This window comes from Henckelia pumila, chromosome 4 (genome assembly GCF_033568475.1).
Source record: "Henckelia pumila isolate YLH828 chromosome 4, ASM3356847v2, whole genome shotgun sequence".
NCBI classification, from domain to species: Eukaryota; Viridiplantae; Streptophyta; class Magnoliopsida; order Lamiales; family Gesneriaceae; genus Henckelia; species Henckelia pumila.
The window spans coordinates 2,413,521-2,437,807 of NC_133123.1; the positions used below are offsets into that span (position 1 = coordinate 2,413,521).

General features: G+C 31.7%; 1 long non-coding RNA gene across 1 annotated transcript; it reads left to right on the forward strand.

The window, feature by feature from the left end:
• The first annotated feature begins 21,223 nt into the window (after positions 1-21,223).
• Positions 21,224-23,793, forward strand: LOC140864693 (uncharacterized). Its single transcript, XR_012144317.1, has 2 exons — positions 21,224-21,586; positions 23,559-23,793. It is a non-coding gene; the product is annotated as an uncharacterized lncRNA (long non-coding RNA).
• The last annotated feature ends 494 nt before the right edge of the window (positions 23,794-24,287 follow it).

Sequence of the window (24,287 nt, forward strand, 5' to 3'; positions counted from 1 at the left end):
TGTTAATTTAATTTTATCATTAATTTTTTTCTTATGATTTATTATTATTAATATCAATATTACTATGTACTTTATCTAAATAATAAATAAAAACAATGCTTATCAAAATAAAAAATTATATTTCATCTGTTTCATATCAATAGAAAAGTGTGTGTCACACATATTAAAAAAGTGTTTGAGAAAGTAAATTTTAAAAAATAATTTCTGATTTTGCCCTTATTTAATGAAGATTTTAATAGATAAAATAATTATACAAGTAGGTAATGATATTAATTTAATTGGGATAAGTTGATAAAATTAGAATAGAAGATATATATAACACGAAATATGGAAATTACACTATATATTTGCGATGAATGAAAAAAAAATGTAGCATAAATGAGTGAGACTGATAGAGTAAAAAAAAACTAAGGGCGGGGTTCAAGAACAATTAAAAGATAATCTCGTGACTATATATTTGGAATAGATGAAAAAAAAAATAGCATAAATGAGTGAGACGATGAAAATAAAAATAAAAAATAAAAATCTAAGGACTGGTTCAAGAACAATTGAAAGGTAATCTCGGGACCCTTAGCCCATTGAGGAGGAAAGGCTATGCGCCGAATGTGACTAGAAAAATATTAAAAAAACAGAAAATCCAACTTCTAATAAAAGCAATAGTGCGCAACGAATTGATCGTCCATTCTAGTCACAGTGTGATATTTACTAAAATGGAAGAGTTTAATCCAACATTCGAGTCCAACAAAAACCAAGAGCTTCAAATCCGGAGATCAATTTGGAACCAAACAAAGAGTGTTAGAGGATATCGAGAGGGTGTCTCGGTGTAGCTTTTTTGACGCTCAAGTCAAAGACGTGAACGATAAAAAAAAAAAAAAGAGGAGCTCGGGCGCCCCTCGAAATAAAAGTGAATGCTTTGAAAATGAAGTTAGAAAATTCGATATTTATAGGGAGAATGTAGTGGACCGTGCATATACTGTAGGAGATCACGTGAGTGAGACTCACACGTTTGTTCATCTAAGACTCACCTTTCTAGGGCGATTCAAAGTATGATCTCGTTTTTGAGACGAAGTTGAAGCTAAGGGATCATCCATTTCGGGTAAGCTCCACCCTAGCTACTCTCATTCTCACCCTCAACTCCTCGACTCATTGCCACCTTCTCACCTTCCCATCTCGTATGCTCCCAACTCCTAGATTCATCCTTAGCTCCTAAGCAGATCCTTACCTTCCAAACTCCCAAGTTCATCCCTAACTTCTTAGATTCCTCTTACTTCATCTTCACCCTTATCATCTTCCTTGGATACATATCCAATTCCAACATGCCTCCCCTCGACCACTTACCATCATGACCATGGGCTATCTCACCACTTAGAACTGGACCCGAGCCTTGTTTCTTGGCTTTGGACTCTAATTGAGCTTAATGATGTGATGTACCCATTTGTGGGGTTATCACCACGGTTGAGCGTAAAAAAACACGCGGAAACTGATTCAGGATACTAACGACAAAATCTCAAATAACAGTTTCATCAAATTGCAGCAAAATTAATTGTGCCATCTGATGGAAAATATAATTGAATCTACAACTATAATGGTGTGAAATGCTAGAAATACCACGATAATCTAGAAATCTTAAGGATAGTAACATGAAATTTACAATGGAACTCAGAGCATCCATATTGGTGCATTATTTGATGCGCGCTATTAACACCAAATAATGTTAATATCAATTAATGCACCAATGTGAGACACAAATTAAAAATAAAGATGAAAAATGGGATAGTGGGGTCCATAGTGTGTTAATAATTGAAAGATATTAATATAATAAGTGTGTATCATGTGAATCCCACGTTTTTTACGGACCAATAGTATGCTCTCAAAATAAACCTAGAATTCTAGAGCCGTGAAATTCGGAGAAAATATTGCATAGTGCAACGATTTTTGTTGGTGATGGTTCACGTGTCGTGTCTTTTTTTGAGAATGAAAACATATTATAAATCATAAAGAGAATTCGATACAATCCAATCCGAAAATACCCCATCAACCCAAGAGAATGGTGATGGATTAGAAATAGGAAATTTTGCAATACAATGAGCAAGTTTATTAGCTTCGATTAACATGATTAATAGCAATAAAAACATCAGACACAAGCAGAGAACGAATATCCGCTACAATATTTCCAACTGGCTCTCGAATTTCCTCCGAAGAAGTCACTACTTGGACAGCAATGGAAGACTCGGAAGAAACATGAACCATAGTACAACTTGTAGAAATTGCAAAATAAAGACCATGGAGAATGGCAGTAAGCTCAGCTGCTAGGACAACGCAAAACCCTGTAACTTTCGAGGACATAATCTTTAATTTGAGTCATAAAACCCGTGAAAATCACATAGACAAAGCAATGCTGATGTGGAGGAAGGGTAATCCCTTGGCCAGTCAAAGGATTGCACATAACGTAACTATAAAGTATAAAGTCGACCATTCTCCAGAGCAGGACCAAAGAGTAATAGCCCATCGCCGACGCCGACAAGTAAATTGTGTAATCCATAAACAAGCCTAATTTCGGGTACAGTAAACAAGTCTAAACAGTTGATACCGAGCGAACAGTCACGTAATGGTAGCTTTATCCTTGCATTTATTTGACGTTTTAATTTTTTATTTTATTCAAAAAGAGTCTGATAATTTGCATGTACTCTGTGAAGAGTGTCTCTCAAGAATTGGCCCAAATGCAACTTGGTTTAGCTTCTGTTTCGGCCCTAGTTATAAAATGACTAATTGGGCCCTAAGTCTCGTTATTGGGTGAAGGGAAAAACTAAAAGTGCAAATTTAGTTGACAGTTATTTTCTGCTGCCTGGCTTGAACTGAAAGGGGGACCCAGCTGGCTGGTCAATCTCAGAGATCTTATCGGCGTATTTTTGCCCCTCCTCGGTAGTTCCGTAGCAGGTTTTTTCGGACGTTTTCTAGGAGCCTGATGTCGGTTAAACCCGACAAGCTATACTCTAATCGATAGTGGCTCCATAAAGTTTACTTTGAGAAAGAAAAGGGGCGCCCTGGCTGCCATCCAACTAAAGCGCTAACGAGCAAGAAAGGGCCCCCCTAACATCCTTGTCCAGTAGGCCTGCGCGTGTTGGCATGGAAGTAAGCCCGGTAAACTGATTCCATTCTGCTACTAGGGTTCCAAACCTTCCCCTTAGGCATTTCCACGATTAAATAATATTTCATTCTGGTTGTTGCCACCAAGTCTCTTGCTCCTATTAAGCTCAGCAGTGCTACCTCTGGCATTTTCATCTCTCAAGAGAAATATGCCAATAATCTGAGGGTTTTAAATTATATTGAAATCTCCTTGAATCAAAAGGCAAAAGAAAATCGAGACACATCAAGTAAGGATTCAAGATCAAAGGGAAAAGAAAGAGCTAGAATCAAGAGGCACGAAGAATACTAGAATTGACCAGTGATCATCCGATGCACTGAAAGAAACAGTAAGATGGCCTAATAATGTTTTGTTCTCTAGAACTCAAGGATTGAATCTTGAGCTGTAATTCTCTATTATGGAATTGGTTTGTAATCGAATGTTATTTTGTGTTTGCCAATAAAATAAGTGGATCGCTCCCTCGTTAATGTAAACCAAATTCAAGGTTCAAACCACCTAATTTTATGTGTTCTTGCTTGATTTGTGATTCAATCTTATATCTTTTGTTGGATTTGGTTATGTGGTTTTTTTCATTGTTATATTGTTTTCCCCAATACCAATATACTCTTTATTCTTTGTGACGCCCGGGGTTGAGAAGGCGGGGAGTGATTGTTGGTGCCAAGAGGTTGCACAGACAATGAGCCGCTCCTGGTAGGCTTCTGGGCGGAGGGAGACATGAATGAGCCCATCGCGTGCTGAAATGAGAGAGATTCTGAGATTGTGTAGGTATGGGGCTGCATAGTTGAGGAGACCTTAAAAGATTTCATATGTACTACTCATATCAAGTAGGTGTATCGTATTTTTGGGTTCTCATCATATAAAAACTTCAAAGTTAAGCGTGCTTGACTTGGAACAATTTTAAGATGGGTGACCCCTAGGAAGTTTTTCAAGGTGCGTGTGAGTGAGGACATAAACACGTTGGAAAGACTCGTATTAATAAAGTGGGTCATTACAAATGGTATCAAAACCAACCTCTCTTAGTACGGTATGGTTTGGGGACAAACCAAGCGGAAGCTGGTGGGCATGTGACGTCCGGGGTTGAGGAGGCGGGGAGTGATCGTCGGTGCCAAGAGGTTGCACGGACAATGATTGGCTCCTGATAGGCTTCTAGGCAGAGGGAGACATGAATGAACCGATCTCGTGCTGAAATGAAAGGGATTATGAGACTGTATAGGTATGAGACTGCATAATTGAGGAGGGCTTAAAAGATTTCATATGTACTACTAATATCAAGAAGGTGCATCTTTTTTTCGGGTTCTCATCATATAAGAACTTCAAAGTTAAGCGTGCTTGACTTGAGACAATTTTAGGATTAGTGACCCCCTGTGCGTGTGAGTGAGGACATAGCACTCTGGAAAGACTCGTCTTAATACAGTAGGTCGTTACATTCTCAGTTCTTAACTTACTAATTTCTGCCTCTAGAACTCTACAGCTACTCTTTCTATCACAGTTGAGCTTACTGTTTTGTTCCTTCAAGATTCTGTTTTTATTCTTAACTTCATCGAATCTCAGATAAAGTTTGGGATATTCTTTTACCATGTCATGTAATGCATCAAATAAATCACTACGTGTAAAGTCCTCATAGTAAAAATCAAATACCTCCTTGTTGTTGGTTTCTGACTCATCATCAGCCATAAGACATTGGACTTGGTCATCTTCACTCTTGCTTGATTGAGAATTAAAATATCAAGATTCAGAGCTAGAATCTACCCATTTGGCTCTACTTGTTTCTGATATCATAGTCTTTTTGTCTCTTCTAGATTTCTTGTCATTTTTTGGATACTTTTTCTGATTCTTGGACTCTTCCTTATTTGATTTGGGACATTCAACAATAAAGTGACCAGCTTTGCCACCATTAAAGCATGCTAGATCTTCAGTAGATAATTCTTTCTTGCGATTTATATTCTAGTATGCTCATTGATTGGTCTTCATGAATCTGAAGAACTTCTTGATGAACAATGACATTTCTTCATTGGTGATCTGTTCGAATTCATATGTAGTTAGATCTGCAAACAAATCAAACCCTTTTAATTTGTTCATATTTTTTGCTTCTCGCATGGATACAATTTTGACGTCATGCGATCTAATGCTTTAAAAATGGTGGGCAGTAGGCAGGTGGTCACCCACCGCCTAGCGCCTAGACATTTAGGCGCCTAGGCAGTTTTTTAATTTTTAGGCTAAATATCTTATTATTTTAGTTTGATCCATCTTAATATTTTTCTAATAATTCTTATTTATTGAATTCACTGCTTAAGTGATTTTTTAGTCTAAATATCTAATTATTCTTGTTCATATTATTATATCTCCAATAATTCATCTTTATCGAATTCAAACTTGAAATACGTGAAATATTTCTTATCTTTATCCGCTACAAATTGATAGAAAAATATGTTAAATAATCTTTTTTATATAAATTAAAATAAAAAATAAAAAATTTATATATATGTTAGTCTAGGCGGTCTCCTAGGTGGATTTTGAGGCGATTTGATGGCCTAGACGACAATTAATATAATAACACTCATAAGCTTCAACTGTCTAAAATCGGGTCGATGGACAATCGCCTAGCGCTGCGCGCCCTTTAGAATACTGGTGCTATCATCATCTTGAGAGTCATTTCACAATTGTTGTATTCTTTTCCAAGAGCTATAAGTTCATTTACATGGCTGTTAAATATTTCTTCAAAATATGTCATAGCTTCTCCAGCTTTCTTCTTAATACTTTCAAACTTTTTCACATGAACTAAAAGTTTCTTTTCTTTGGTTTGCTCGTTTTCTTTTTCACAATTGAATCAGTTTTTCCCTTATTTATCTGGTTGTGCTGAACATCTTTATTTTGCTAGTCCAAGGTTAGGGATGTAAACGAACCGAATGGTTCGCGACCTATTCGAAGCTCAGCTCGATAGAAAGCTCGTTCGAGCTTGTTTGGTAAGCTTATCGAGCCGAACCCAATCTTGATTTTGAGCTATACAATTTTGACGAGTCGAGCTTGAGCTTAAGGATGTTCGGCTCGTGAGCTCGCGAACATGTTTGTTAATAGGCTCGGGAGTCCAAGCTCGGGCTCGGCTCGTTTAGGAGGATTGCTTGTACGGGTTCAAGCTTGGCTCGTTCAGGAGGTTTGCGATCTCTAGCTCGGGTTTGGCTCGTTTAAGAGGCTCGCGAATATGTTTATTTAATTTATGTGGCTTTATCTAGTTTGTGTTTGAGTGGACAAATAATAAAATATTAATATTGATGCAAATGACATGATTGGAACGTAATACTTTGTTGAAATAAAGATGAATTTACAATAAATAGGATGTTGCCACAATTTGTATTTTTTATTTTAACTTTAAAATCATTGTATTAAAATTTTCTTAAAAATACAATAAATAAAATATTTATATGTGCAATATTACTACTTAATGACAATTCAATCAATATATTTTTAAAAAAATAAAATAACAATTTTATTTAAAATATATTACAAGAATTAGAACAATATGTGATAGATTAATGATAAAAAAAATTTAGTTAAAAAAAGTTATAAAATTATCTAAATTAAATTTGCTGAGTTAAAATTTGTTAACTCAATATATCTATATATGCACAATATTTTAATAAATTTATATAATATTATTAAATAAAATATTTCATATATGGATGGATCGTATCACAAGTAATATTTATATCTCATTATAAAAAATAATAGTGTGGTGGTTTCTTAAAAAAAAAATATTATAAATATACATTTTTTTATATCTAAAAATATATATATTATAATAATTAAGCCACACAATAAATTTTTATATATTTGTGAAATAAGCATTGACAGTGTTGACATTCTTCAAGGGTAAGTGCTCGGAACTTGGGTTTTACATTTTTAGTTGGGAGCTTCAGATTTTATTTTAAAGATATAAAGAATAACGAATTTTGAATTTTGAGTTTATTAAATATTTGATCGTGTGATGAAATTTCTAGAATGATGAATACAATTGTGTATATAGATATACAACAGAGGATAATGCACATTGAACTTGTACAGATTGAAAGCAGTCGAAGGATTGTGGTTGAAATTTGCATCTAAAATTTGATCTATAATAAATTCGAAGATTTCAAGATATATCATGACTTGAACAATTAGTAATGATGTAGTAAATTCGATCGAAAACTTTGATAAATAAAATTGGTGGATTTTTCGAATTGGGTTGTGTTGGAAAATTTTAGATCATGATAAGGTTATAAATTTAGATATAGTCAATTTGATCGAGAAATTATAATCGAAAAAAATCAAACTCGAGCTATGTTATATGTCTAACGAGCCAGAAAACAAGCATATTTAACGAGCCTGAAAGCGAGCTCGCTTAACGAGCCTGATCTTCCTTAACGAGCTCGCTAACGAGCCTAAAAACGAGTTTGAAAACGAGCCTGAAAACAAGCCGAACTTGAGCCAGACTCGTTTAATATTATAAACAAGCCGAACCCGAGCCAAGCTCGAGTCAAGCCCGAGATTTTATATATACTAGACGAGCCGAGACCAAGCCTTATGATAAAAGCTCAACGAGCTCGAGCCCTTATTTTTGTCAAACGAGCCGAGCCCGAGCCCGAGCCCGATACTGTTCGGCTCGGCTCGACTCATTTACATCCCTATCCAAGGTATTGTATAGGATGTATTTCGCAACGTTTTCGAGATTTGCCTTTTCCTTGTCTTCATTCGTCTGTTCACTTCTATTTTTTTCGACCGTCTGGTCACCATCAATGACAGCTACTGCGCATTTGGCTTCACTAATTTGATTGGATCCTCTGTAATTACGTACCACATATCGTCATCTTGTGTAGCAAGATGAACTTGAATTCGGATTTTCCAATCATCAAATTCTTCCTTAGATAAAATAAGGATTTTGCTGAATGACGCCATGAGTTATTAGTAGTAAAAGCTTCAGAGAGACGAGATATGACCTCTCTAATACCACTTGTTAGGACCGGGTAGAGTGTTTATAGAGGAGGCGATGTTGGATGAACGCTCTCTGCTTTTCGTTTGGTGAATTCCTAGCACTGGTGTTAGCAGCAATAGACGGATCTCGTTCTCAAGAATCAAAACAGGAGAATTAATGACTTTTGTGGATTTTAGAAGTTTAGTGGTATTCAATCATGACTTTTATATACTCTATAAAAATCTAGTGGTATTCAAAATAGACTTTTTAGAATTTTAAAAGTCGTCAATGGACTTTTAACTTCATGAAAATCATTGACATACAAACATTAATGCTTAAGGTACAACTATAATTGTAAAAAAAATGTCTTTAGTCTAAGCCAAAGATTTGAATGGATTTCTAAAATTAAAACCCATAATTTCTCTCTCTTTCTCACTTCTCCTCACTTCTTTCTCTCTCACTTTCTCCCGTGTTCAAAATGCATATATATATATATATATATATATATATATATATATATATATATATCTTCATGTATTCTTTTGTTCTTTTCCTAAATTGTTTTGGATAGTTTTTAAAATCAGAATAAAAAAACATTATTAAAAAATTTGAAAATTTTGAACTATTTTGTGCTTTTTAATATTTATAATATTTAATGATAATAATATATGATTAAAAAAACATGATTTAATTCAAAAATTTGAATAGTCGGATAACATACATAATAAAAAAAAAAATTGACAAATAAATTTTTATGAAATAATTGATAAAATAATTTATAAGTTATCATGATATGTTTTTTTCAAAAAAAATTAACTTTACACAACTGCAAATTTTTTAGTTTTTAATTTTATTACATCAATATATATATATATATATATACATTTAAAATAAATTAAATTAATTTTCAATAAATTAAAATATATTTCAAATAAAGTTATTATTTATGTCAAATAATTATTACTTCAAAGAAAAAAATGAAAAATAATAAGATATATTAAAGATACAAATTCATGTAATTGTATGAAAAATTTACAAATATCTATAAAAAAAACCTACGAAAAGTCTACAAAGAATCTTTGGAAATTTGTTTGTAAATCCGAGATATTCTATAAAATTCAATAAAAATCCATCATTATTAGGGATGGTTCGATAAGGTATACCCATTTTCATAAAAAAATCTGTTTGTCTGTTTGAAGAAAGTCGAAGAAAAAAGCCTTCTATGTCTCTTCTTCTTCTGTTTTCAAAAGTATCATTATTAGGGATGGTTCGATAAGGTATACCCATTTTTTCAACGAATACCAGATACTATATCGAAAATTTTGGTATCGAAAAAATCGATACCGTACCGAAATTTCTGTGTCGGTATACCGAATTTCGGTATGACATAAATTCATACCATTTTTACCAAAAAAATTCGGTTTACCGAAATTCGGTATCAAATTTTTTTAAAAAAACTTAATAATTAAAATATATTTTATTACAATTTTTTTATTTTATATAATTAAAATATATTTTATTATAATATTTTTTGTTATTTCGGTATATACTGAAATACCGAAATTTTGCAAATCGTATACCGATATCAAATACCAAAAATTTCAATATATCCATTTTTTGGTACGATATATGTGATATGACGCCATTTTGGTATTTTCGTCACCCCTAATCATTATACCATTTGATGAGTACACAATTATGAATATATTGAAGAGTTAAATTTTTTAGATTCAAAGACGGTACAAACATCTTCTATCTGGAAAAAACGGTACACACATAATAATATTGAATCTAGATTAAGAATATATTGAAGAGTTGTATTTTTCAGATTTAAACACGGTACATACATTATAATATTTTACAAGTTCACTCTTCTTCGGTGGAGTATAACCTTCTATGGGTTTCCGAAAAAAAAGAAAAGAAAAACCTTCTGTCAAAGTGTAATTTATTCAAAATAAGAAATAAAAAAAAAATCTGAGTGATGTTCTGTACCCAAGAAAGAATTAAGGTTTGAGGTTGGACGTACTTGGAATGCTCATAAAATGAGTTTTTATTTTTTGGTGAAGATATATGACACCCGTGAATATTTGGATATAGAATATTCAATGTATTTTGCATGATTAAAATATTGTTAATTTAAAGGATGTGCGTTTTGGGAAATTCAACATATTTTGATTTTTGAAACCAATCAATTATCACATACATCAAACATTGTATAGATTGTCGGTCTAAATAATCATTTATACCAAACACAAGATATATAAAGATATACAAGTTATCCACATCATTAATATTATTATAAATCTTATACTATCACATTCATGAATCAAACAGTACCAAAATAGAAATAAATAATAAATGTTGCATTACGGTGCATTAAATACGGTCTAATAAATAAGATGGCACGTGAACATTATAATACACCTAATATATCAGATTTTAAGTCTACTAATTTTAATTATCGTGGTTAATGATTTTATCCTAGATTGATTTAGCTTTCCTTTACTACTGTTTATTGTCTACTGGCCGTCATCACCCAAACTTAAATTACTTATCAAAAAATAATTATGAATTTATTCTTATTAATATATGAGTTTAGATAACAAAATACAATAATTTTATAATATTATTAATTTATTATTTAGTAATAATAATAATAAAACAATTTGAGCAGCTATTTTTTTTGTTTAAAAAATATTTGATTATTAAAAATAGTTTCATTTTATTTTCTTTTGTTAGATATCAATTATTCGAATGGAATATAAGTACCATTTTATTCTCATTTTTATTTCATTCCAAAGTTGATTATATTTTTCTATCATATTTCATTCTAATATACCAATTATATAATTTATATCCTTAGAGTATGCAAAATTATTATTATTATTATTATTATTATTATTATTATTATTATTATTATTATTATTATTATTATTATTATTATTATATATAAAAAAACCATTTTATTAATTATAATCAAAACTCCAACCCAAACATTGGATGTATCGATCATTTTGAAACTAAGATAATATTTTATTTAGGACTTTTAGTATCGTTTGATTTTGAAAGATAGAAGTATAATTCCCCAAATATATTTAGAAGTCATAAATAAAAGAGTTAGATTATCTTCATCTAAAGAAAATCAAAGTGTTGAGAAATTTAATTTTGGTGTTTACAATTACGAAGATAAAAAAAGGCCAAACTTATCAAGAAGCTAAGAGCAACTAAGAAGCGCTAAACTGATATTTGAAGCTAAACTACTTTACGCTCAATCACCGCGCTCAACTGACCAAAGACGCTAAACTGACTTCATCAGTTTACCCTCACCAGTCTACTACCTCGCCATTTTTGGATAAGTTCTTCCGTACTCTGACACACTGTGCAGAAGGTAGTGCCGCGATGCAAAGGACAATGTCGGCTCCAGAATTTGTTGTTGATAGTGACAAATCCAACGGGAATAATTCAGAACCCTATCTGAAGATTCAATTTGAATTTATGACCGTTAACAATCCAAGAGTATAAATAGAGATCTTGATCGAACAAAGGAGCTCTCACACGCTTTGCAATTTCTGCTATTTTACGAGAATATTCAAAGTCTTACACGCTCAAGAATTGATCAAGGAACTCGAAGCACAAACGCCGAAGTATTATTCTGATCATAGAAGGATCAATTTTGTGCTAAGGATTTTGAGTTGTATTCATCTTTGTTCTATCATCAGTGTAGGACTGAAATTGAGTTGTTATACTAAAATTTCTTGTTTAGGCAGTGTTTAAGTCCTAAACTGGATCGGGATTTTGAAAATTGCTTGTAAAATTCAAAGTCTTCTAGTGATATCCTTTCGAGGTGGAAGAAGGGGTGACGTAGAAGTATTTAAAATCTCCGAACATCCATAAATATTTGCTTGCATTATTTCAGTTTACCCACTATCATCACCTAACCTAAACTGATAACCAGTCAATGTTCAAATATGTAATTTGACATATTTCCGCACATATTCTTTTTTGTCAAATTACATCAGATATTAAGATAAGCCTAGAACAAAGTCACTAAACCGATCGATTTCAAATATTTTATACTAAACTGCTTGAAAGTATATTTACCCCCCTCTACACTTTCAACCGATCATATCACAAAGTGTACACCTTTAATCAATGTAAGTCTACTGATGGACCAGATATATATATTTGCGACTCATGAATTTGGATGACCTAATGAATCAATCCACCCCATCCACATACAATAACAAGACACGGTAATCAATGACGGGCGGAGTTAGGATCCGAAATCCATCCGGGTTAGAAATTTTAACGAGAAACAATGAATAATGCATTAGAATTAAATCGAAGAGTAATACTTATTCATTGTAGCCTTAAATCTTTTCATTAATAAGATATTCAATAATTGTTTTTTGGAATCGTGCCTAAGATTTAAAAATATTTGTCTGATATCACATCCAATTTTGTTTTCAATATGACATCATATCAGCAACATGAAATCAACGCGATGCATAATATAATATAAATAGAAACTTGAATGAAACACACAATTAAACTTTTTATGAAATAAAAAATTACAATTCTAAAAAAATCTTTTCATTACAATGCAGTTACTTTTAAAATAAGCAATATCACAAAGTAGGAAAAAATTTGAAAAAAAACAAGAAGAATGAGTGAAAATACTATTAAAAGACAAAAATTAATAGAGATGAAAGTTAAATTGAATTAAATCTAATCAAGATAACAAGGACGAAAAATACCAATTTTGCCTCTGCCCCTAACGAAAATAAACTTATAGCAGGTTATTGGACCTTTTATCTCAATTTTTTGCTAAATCATTTATAATTTATCTCATTCCGAAGGTGCAAGTTAACTCTTGAAAGTTCTACCTCACTTTTAAGTTTTTATGAAACTAGATTTACGGTCAAGATAAAAACCTTAAATTATGTTGAACTTTACCTTATTGACCCTCTAAACCATGATGTTTAATAGGAGGGGTAAAAATTTTGGAGCTAAAGAAACCAACGTCTTGCCGACCTAAATAACCTTATTTTTGGAATGGTCTCTTCGGAGTCAACTTTTTTTTTTTTATTTTAAATAACCTTATTTTGAAAGTAGCAGAAAATAGTATGTATCATTTTGAAATTAAAGTAATATTTCATTTATGAGCACTTTTAAATGGATACAATCAATCACACATTTATTTGACGTTTTATCCAATTTCGATGCACTCTGTCCTCCCATCCGATGCACATGCAATTCTTGTCACATTTACACGTAATGACATGTACCATAAGCTGCAAAATATCAACATAAAAATAAAATTAGATCACACATCTTCAACACTTAAATATAAATATACTATATTACTAGGAAGAAAAACTGTGTTATTCATGATCCCAAATCTAAAATACCCTAGTGTACTGATTTACACGAGAATTTAACCTATACATGAACATAAAGTCATTGATTTCAAAAAAAAATTCCAATTTATTTGCATGAAAATAGTATACAAATACTAGTTTACCCCCAAAAAATAAAATAATATATACGGCCTGAATTTCATCAAGAATTTGACCGCAAAACTAATCAAATCAAGAAGTTTTAAAATTAATTTACTTGCGTGAAAATATTATGAATAATGAAATATAGTCTGTAGAATATTAGAATTAAATCTACTATTAATATAAGATGTTCTCATTATAAAAATAATGAATATAATAACAAAATTGGGAAAGAAAATATTTACGTACATGGATCTTGCAAAACTATAAGACCAATTCCATGCCAACAATCGCCTTTGATATGGAAGTAGGAATTGAAAACAAAAGATGCATGTTCGGATATTCTGTTAGGCTTATAGCACATGCCTTTCGGCCTAATTGAGTCACATTGTACTACTGAGTGACAGGCAAAATTTATAAATCATGCCAAATCAGCGTAGAAAACGGTGGGACTTGCAATGCACCATGCCTTTGAGTACTATAATAAAAATTTATCGTTAAATGTGATACATATATATTATGATTATGTGACTCGACAATAGAGATATAATTAAAATCACAAAAATTTGTTTAGCATATAAGAAAATCACAAAGTGTTAATCTTCTATTTCGAGACAAAAAAGCTGAATTAACGAAACATATACCAAAATTAATTTAAATTCATGAATCAACAACGAACTATGACTACTTACTTGCCCTTGTGCATGGCATTTAAAGGCAACGACTACGAGAATAATTGAAACAACAAGCAAATAGATATTTTTCTTTCCCATTTTTTTTTTATCTAGTATAGCCTTTTGTAAATAGTATTGGAAGTTGTTTGACTTTAAATAGGCGTGGATTATAAATGTTATGACGTATTTACGATAAGGCGTGAGATTAATGCATGCATGACATAAATCTTTAGAATTCATTAAATCATTTTTAAGAAAAATGTTATATGCATCGTGAATATTTCAAATTATATTACATAACATATATCTTTGAAATTACAAAATCATACAAATGCACTTTTTTTAAAAAAAAAATACAAATAAATTATTGGAATAATTTACAATTTCAAATATAATAACATACATCTCATTTTAAATATATCACGTAATTTGTTATTTCCATTTGCATGACATTTCTTTTACCAAGAATATATTCCTAATATTAAATTCAATTGTTTGTGATGTTATTTTTAAAATATGTCACAATAAATTAAATCTTATTGCAAATTTATAAATTATATTACATGATAAAAGATAAACATAAAATATCTCATTTTAAATATATCATGTAATTTGCAATTTTCTAGATCATCTCATTTTAAATATATCATGAAATTTGCAATTTCCATTTGCATGTCATTTATATTACCAAGAATATATTCCTAATATTGAAGTCAATTATTTGTGATTTTATTTTTAAAGTATGTTAGAATAAATTAAATCGTATGGTAGGATCAAAAACATATGTAAAGGAGGGTGAAGGGGTACAAATTTTGGAGTTAAAGAAACCAATGTATCGCCGACCAAAATAATCTTATTTTGAAAGGTAATGGAGAATATATAGTATGTATCATTTTGAAATTAAAGTAATATTTCATTTATGAGTACTTTTAAATGGTATACAATTAATCACATATTTATTTGGTAGAGTTTAACCTAGCATATAAGTATTACTTCAATGATAAATCTAATGTCTCATGATTTGTCACGTCAACAATATATCATTAATTATGTTTATGTGTAAAAATACGAATCATTGAATGCACGATTTGAATATTACCCAACTTTTTCGGGCACTTTTTTCACTTTGTGTTGCATCTTTAGACAAAATAACATGTTCCTTGGACCCAAACGTGTAGTCGTATGTGTGTGTCTGTGTGTGTGTATATATATATATATATATATATATATATATATATATATATATGTGCACAATCTCTTAACTGAAAAACAGAGAAAAACGTACAAATCATCAACGTATATATTTCTGCATTATATTTTCTTTCTTTCTTCACTTAAAAGTTATGTATCTCAAAGTTTGCAGAGATCAAATAATTTGTTGGGCTGTTATTACATGATACAAAACGTATCTTAGAGACGATTGTCTATACCATTGAAGCACTTGGATACAGGGTAATTTCGTCTTGCCAAAAAAGAGTATACTCTTGCCTCTACAATACAGATTGTGTTTTCATCCAAAATTTGATATCTTCTTTTTAATAACACTATCAATATGATAACAATATTATCGAGTCTCACGGGCGGATTCATAGGAGTTTTTTCAAAATATACTAGTATATTGATACACGCATTGCGTGCTTCTATAATATTTTTATAATTAATTTGATTTATATAATATTAAGTTTTCAGAAATTATAGGTATATAAAACGAGATTTTGTGGGCTTTGCTTTATATTCGCAGTTGAATGGGAGTCCTTACTCCTTAGCCAAGAACCAGATTTCAGGGCCTGGCCCCTGCCACATGTGCCAGCCCAATTGGAAACTTCCAAAACCCATCCGTTAAACGGAGTAAAATAAGCAAAGCAACGGATCAATTTTTTTATTTTTATTTTTTTACTTTTCTCTCACATATTAATAATAATTAATAATACAATTTTTGGTAAACTGCTATTAGTATTATATATTTTTCATTATGTGATTCTGGTTTTCTACTTTGTATGTTATCAAGTTCTAGTTTTATCTTTGTTATTTTTGTAATTTTAGTTTTTTAAAGATATGACGCATTTCCGATAAAAAATAAATAAAATAGTCAAAAATTGAAGGATACAAGACTAGAATTGAAATTATTAACATAGATGATCAAAATTACAAAACAATAGATATACAAGAGACGGAGTGCAAATTGAGGTTTGATTTTGATTTTTCAACAAAGACGATAAATTAGTTTATTTTTTATTTTTTTTTTAAAAAACTATATGCTTCAAGTTTTTATATTCGCTGTTATTAAGTTCTTAAAAAAAACCTCATCCTAAAACTATTTTCCAAAAATTTGGTTAGTTTGCATGCAAACCATAATATTCGATTTTAATGCGTTTGGTTTTTTTTTAAAATTATTTTGACTTTTCATTAAATCGATGAAACGGATCATTTTGGTTTAAGTTAAATTTTATTCATGCCTAATTTTTTGATAATATTGTTATTTATTATTTTTGTTAATTTATTTTTTCTCATTAATTTATCTCTTATGATTTATTATTATTAATATCAATATTACTAAATATTTATCTAAATAATAAATAAAAACAATACTTATCAATATCGAGACCCTTAGGCCTTGGCCCCTTGAAGAGGAGGGCTATGTGCCGAAAGTGAAAAAAAAAAAAAAAAATTCAACTTCAAATAAGAGAAACTGTGAGCAACGATTTGATCATCCATTGTACTCTCCTCGTGATATTCAATAAATTGGAGGGTTGTGAACCTGAAATCAAACAAAGAGTGTACGAAGAGATCGGAAGGATGTCCCGGCTGAATTCATCCGAAGCTCAAGTCAGAGACACGAGCGATTAGAAAAAAAGAAGCTTGGGCACCCTTGAAATGAAAGTGAATGAGTAAATTAAGTGAGCAAATCCGATATTTATAGGAAAAATGTAGTGGACCGCACATATTTCATAGGAGACCGCGTGAGTCTCACTCACGTGCTTATTAAATCTGAGGATCGCCTCATCGCCCTTTTAGGGCGATTTAAAGTGTGACCTCGCCCATGAGGCGAGGTTTAAGCTAAGGGCTCGTCCACCTCGGATATAAGTTCTACCATAGTTACTCTCATTGTCATCGTCAACTCCTTAGCTCATCGCCACCTCCTCACATTCCCATCTCCTATGCTCCCAACTCTTAGATTCATCCTTAATTCCTTAGCTGCTGTTCCGAACTCTTAAACTCATCCTTAAATTCTTACCCACCTCTTAATTCATCTTCATCCTTGTCACCTCTCTTGGCTACAACTCCAACTCTAACATACCTCGCCTTCACCACCTACCCTCATGGCTTATCTCACCAGTTAGAGCTTGACTCGAACCTTATTCTTGGTTATGGACTCCAATTGGGGTTAAGAACGTGATGGACCCATTCGTGTGTTAACACCTCGGTCAGCGTAAAAAAAAACACGAAAACAGATTCAGGAGACCAACCACGAAATCTGGATTAGAAGTTTCAAAAAATTGCAGCAAAATTAATTATGCCATCTGATGGAAAATACAATGGAATCTACAACTATATATAATGGTGTGAAATGCCAGACTTACCACGATAATCTAGAAATCTTAAGGATAATAACCTGATATTTACAATAGTGTCTGCCGTGGTCCTTGTGTTTTGTTGCCCCAGAGCTCCAATATGCTTCATTCCACTACCTGGACACATGGTTGACAATGAGTTTTGTATGGTGGGTGAGCTATGAGTCCCTTTCTTCTTTGCTAGGACAATTTGGGATGACTCGACTCCTGAAGCCCATTATCGATCGCAATTAACTATTTGCTTTGCTAGATATTGGATTAATGATACGTCCTCTTTCCCCAAGAACTTGCAGCTCTATTGTGACACCTAGACTCTAGTTTTAGGGGTGGTATATGATCTACAATATAGTTGATTAATATCTAGAGATGAAAATATCTCCAATGAATGTGCTACGGAAAGAAAGAAATAGCACATCCAATATCATAATGAAATGTATAAAAGATTTGTTAGTATTAATCATATCAACAAGATGCATATTCTTTCCGAAAATTCATCACATAAAAACTCCAAATAAAGTTTGTGCTTGACTTAGGGCTATTCTAAAATTAGTGATCCTTAAGAAATATATGAGTGAGTGCATAAACATGTTGAAATGTGACTTGAGACATAAGCCAAACCAAACAAAAGAAACGTCGAGATGGAGTTGACAGATCATAGAAGTTTTTGAACTTGAGTCGTTAGGATTTCAAGTTTCGTTATTATATACATGTAAGACATCTGTTTAACCCCACACCAAACTGGCTGTTTAGAAAAAAACAAAACAAAACAAACAAACAAACTTTCTTGAACAATCCTATTTATTATTTTTAACAAACTTAAATTACTTACACGCGTGCGACGTGTTCCAATTTATTAGACGTGAAAATTTTTTCTAACATTTTTAATCGTTTGACGAAATGAATAACTCAAAAACATTTTAATTGATCAAGGATTCATGGTTAAATTAACCAAAGGAAATCCAAATTTATTCGGTAGTTCTTGCGCACTCTCAAGTCTCAACATTATAGACAATTCAATTTTTGCTCATGTATATTTGTTTGTTTGCAATTTCGATATTTTATATCAATGTTTTAATAATTGGATCGGTAATCGAATTGATTTACCTTAAAAAAATTATCCAATCAATCGTACCGTTTTACAAGATGATCGGACCAAAAAATCGTTTATATAATAATATGATATAACTAATAATATATTTTAGATTTTTAAAAACCTACGAGATGTATATAAATAGAAATATATATATTTATCATAGTTTGAAATTAATTATAGTTATATATTTTTTAAAAATAAATATATTAATTAATTAAGAAGTGAAATTTTCAAATAGTCTTGTATATGTATATTAAAATATTAAATTAAGGTTTTAAATTTTTTTTAAAAAAAACTAATTTTTTTTAAAAAATTGAAAACCCAGTTGAACCGGTTCTAGACCCGTTCTTGGCCGGTTCAACCAATTCTCGACTGATTCGAACGTAAAAACGATTTTAAGGAGTAATTTGGGCCGAACCAATGACCGATTTCCGATCGGTCCGGTCTAGTTTTAAAAACATGGTTTTATATAACTATGTTAATCCTAAGCTGTCTGTCTTTATGAAATTTTAGTCAGTTTTTTTAAAAAAAAATTTCAATCATTTTTCCGAGGTCTTCCCAACATGATTTTCATGCAAACAGGCTGTGCATATATATATATATATTTTTTTAACAAGCTGTGCATATTATACAATTTATACTCATGATGAAAATAATTAAAATTGTCAAAATATATATATATATATATATATATATATATATATATATATATATATATACACCGGATTTAGGACTGAATACTTGACAATATAAATATAATAAAAATATATACAAGAAAAGGAAGTGTTATAACTCGAAGGAAAATTTGATTTTGTTGTTGACCAACCCTTATTCATTGACACGCAATACATATTATGAAATGCTATGAAATGTAGAGATTATATACGAATATAAAGTTTAAAAATATTGTTATAACATTTTTTTTAATATTGGAGATGATATAGCCATTTAAAATAAATGGATCGATAAAGATAAATGTTGCCTAAGGGACTAGACTCTGTCAAAGGTGTTGCGTATGTGTGGTTGATATATGGCCCAAATCCAAGTAAAATCTCAGTTCAGAAGGAATAAAGGCCCTTTCTTTATTGGTCTCACAGCCTAATAACCAACATGAGTCATTGTCGAACCACTGGATCGATTGGCTGATCCAGACCCACCTTTTTCGCCGTATTGCAATTTTGGTTTATTTTTTAAATTATTATGAAATTTAGTAAGTTTACCCCCAAAATTTGTTAATATATAAACCTAGAACTTTCATAATCGCTTTGTGGTATATCAGATGCATTATTATCCTAACTAGACACGACTTATGTATACTGAATCTAGCAATTATTATTATTATTAACGACCGAGACACATACGCTGTGTGTGTGAGATATATAATGATGTTTTTATAATAAAAATATTGTGTGTAATATGCACTTATAATAAATATAGTCATCGATGTACTTTACAATTTTTTGAAAACAATAATTATATTGCTATCAATATCATCATCATTATGCAAACTTTAAAAATCAATAAATGATTTAAATTCAATATCTACCACTCTTTAAAAAAAATATCAAAAAGAATAAAATATGCATCTTCACCTTAACATTGAAGCATGTTTCCATCCCCTAAGTTTCATTTATTTATAAAAAAAAAAAACTAAACATAAAACTAATAAATGTATCTGTAGCACCTAAATTCCAATCTACTAAATCGCATGCATTTAATTTAATAAATATTAGGATTTTTATTTTTTTTAAGTTATTTGATTTAAATTCTTTATTTGAGTTATGTGTTAATAAAATATTACTTATTTATTCAAATGATTTCATTGTGCAATTTAATTATTTTAAAGATTTTAAAGGTTTAAGGTTTTTGTCTATTTAAATGATTTTTGATTTTAATTGTTTAGTTTATTCGTTCAAATTATTTTAATTGTTTAGATTATTTGTTTAAATAATTTTTAGTTGTCCAACTTATTTATTTATTCTAAATAACCTAAGTTTAGCGGTTAGTTATTTTAAATTATTTTAAATATTTAGCTTAGTTAATTAAATCCTTTTTAATTATCCAAATCATTTTAAAGATTATTATTTCCGCGTGTGTATTTATTTAAACTATTTTTAAACATTAGCCTAGTTTGTGTAAATTGTTTTAATTGCACTGTTTATTATTTAAATATTTTATTTATCGCTGTGACATCAAAACATTTAAGTATTGAAAATTATCATTTTCAAACCCAGTAAATAAAATTTTAAGTATTTAACTCTTAAATTTTCAAAATTAAGTATTTGTGGAATTTGAGTCTAACACTATTAAAAACACTACATATTATATTTTATGTATTATGTTTCTTACACATATATGTTTACACGGCCCAAAAGGGATTCACCAAGCCCAATTGCATCGGCCCACTCTCTTATCCCCTTCTCCAAGAACTTAGCCCATGTGATTCTCCCCTTCTCCTCTCCATTTTTGTTTCCTCAACAAAGCGATCGGCACTTCTATTCTTCCATTTCCAGCCTTCGGCCGACGCCAGCCCTATTTCTTCCGGCAAAACACTCCTCCAGGCGAGCAGAGCAAGCTGTTTCTTCTTCGTTCGATCCCTGTTCCAACTCGATTCTAGCAACTCGAGCCCCATTTCCGAGATTTCCAAACCGAGGCAAGATTTATGGGTTTCTTTGGCCACCAAGTAGATTAATACGATGTGTGCTTGTTTTTCTTGCTTGCATTTCGATTTTTATTTGGATGTTAAGAAACAGCTCGATTTCTTTCTGATGTTCGTGAGGGCTGCGATGTTTCTTCCTCTATTTGTTTTGCTGTTCGATCCTTTCCAGATTCCTTCGGAGTTGTACGTGCTTATGATTCATCCATATCATTTTTCTTGTGTTTGATAGTTGTTGAGAATAAAATTTATCTGTTGAATGGAGTCCCTTTGTGAGTCTCAATAAGTTGCTTGAGTTCCATGTTTTCGTTCCCTGAGGCTTAGTCGTTTGCATTTCTGATTCCTTCATGGTTGATGTTCGCACGTTGTCACGGTGTCGGGATTTTTTCTTGTGTGAGTACGCACTGATTCGATATTTTCTTTTCTTGGGCTTGGATGGTGATTATAGGCTGTCATGGTTGGGATGTAGCTCACATGGTAGCGCTAGGATGTGAGTTGGCCGGCTAAATCGAGGTGAAAGGCTGTTGGTTAGAGGTTGTAAGAATCGAGTTCTGGGGGCTGGGTCAGGGCTTACACGAGCTTGAGTAAATGGCTCAAGAGCAGGGCTGTTTTGAGCTGGAATTGGATTGGGGAAGGGCTGCTTCGAGCTGGAAATTGGCTTAGGACAAGGGCTGCTTCGAGCTAGAAATTGGCTTAGGACAGGGGCTGTTCTAGCTGGGATTTGGGTTGGTCATAAGGTTATGCGGGACTAAGAAGTGGTCTAAGTCCTAGTTAAAGGATGTTAGCATGGGGGGATCGAGGTTTAACTGCAGTGGTAGGAGGAAGAGTTATAAATAGGATTTTCCAAAGTCTTTGAGGGGCTGTCCAGCTTTAGTCGAGTAAAATAGTGTTATACTTGTGTTTTGGCTTAGGGCACGGATTTGGGATCATCCTAGGATGCTAAGAAAATATCGGTTCAAGCGGGAATTAATTTGGTTAAATCTTGTTAAGTTCTAGGCTATTGAATGTTAAGGTGCTTAATATAGTTGCTAAGTGATTGCTGCCCGGAAATACTATTGCCAGAAATTATTGGATAAGATTTGTATCTCGAGGATGACTTCCTAGGTGAGTATAGAGTGCATAGGAACTGTGTTTTCAAGAAAAAGTCTTTTGATTAGGAAACGAGTATGTTATAGGCATTGCAAGTGGATTGCTCGGAATATATCTTAAGTGCCAAAAAGTAAAGTCTAGATTCTTAGCTATGGTTTGCCACCTAAATCACCATCCTTGTCAACCATCTTTCATCATTTATTTGTGAACCGAGTAATCGAGTAAATATTTTCAAAGAAAGTCATTTCCATGATTGCATGCTAATCTTTGAGTCGAGTCAAGTAAGAATGAAAGAAAATATTTTTGAACGAAGTGAAATGATTGTGACTATAGAAATGACGTGTATGTGTGGGGTTGGGAGACGTTCTGACCTACCTTACCAAAGGACGTGTATGTATGGGGTTGAGAGACGTCTTGGCCTACCTTACCAAATATAGACGTGTATGTGTGGGGTTAAGAGAAATCTTTGCCTCCCTTACTAATCACAGGGCAAGACGAGTTTGGGAGATATCCTGACTTCCTTGCGGCACAGTACACTGTAGTCATGATCATGATCGAAAGCACAGGGTCACAATTCAAGGATCTGAGTTCACAATTATATATTTCAGTTACAGTTTCAGTTACAGATCAGTTCTAATTTGACTCGACTTAGTTTATATTCAGTTTCAGTCTTGTATGAGATTAAGTAAATTTTAAGAAAGTTCCCAAGTTTAAATGTGTGAGTTCATTGCATGCATTACATCTCATGCACATTTATCATTCAACTTTTCGGAGCATTAAGTACAAGTATTTTAAGTATTAAGCATGTACTTTTAAACTCTCGTTATTTCACCCCATATTCTTGTTGGGCCCCTAGGCTCATTACATCTACTTGGTGCAGGTATAGGTTATTTTGTTGATTGAGGGGCAAGACTATCGAGTGGACTGCGATGCGGGCACGACACATCCCTCCGACCTATGCCAGTCTTCCGCAAAATTTTATCTTATTTTTTTTATGGTCTTTCATATTGTTGATGGGACAATTGTTTATGTAAGAAATGTTAGAATTATTGGTGGACATGTAAATATTAAACTATATGATTTAAGGACGGTTGAAATGTCGAATCTCTTTCTCAGGTTTTTCGTTCACTTTGTTGGTCTAGTTTATTTAGTGTTGTCAGTTGTTTCTTTTATTTTATATTGTTTGTTGTCTGGGACAGACGGGTTTGAATATAAATAGAGAGGTCATGCCGAATTTTTCAGAAAATCCGCATTTTATTTAATTTAATTTAAATTAAAGTTTGGGTCGTTTCAGTATCATTTCATAAACATGAGATGTAATTATTTGAATCAACTGTTCAGAACTTGTCTTTTTTATTTGCAACGCTCATAGAACTGCAAGAATAACAGTTATAAACTGAAATTTTATTCAACATTCAAGTAATATGAGTAAGCATAATATGTAATTTATGTAGTACCGTTATATGTAAATATCATTCGCAAGTCTAATTTATTTCTTGCCAATATATATAATAATAAGTAAGAGTGATAATGTAAGAGCATCATGTCAAAATAAATTTTGTTATTATTATTATTATTATTATTATTATTATTATTATTATTATTTACT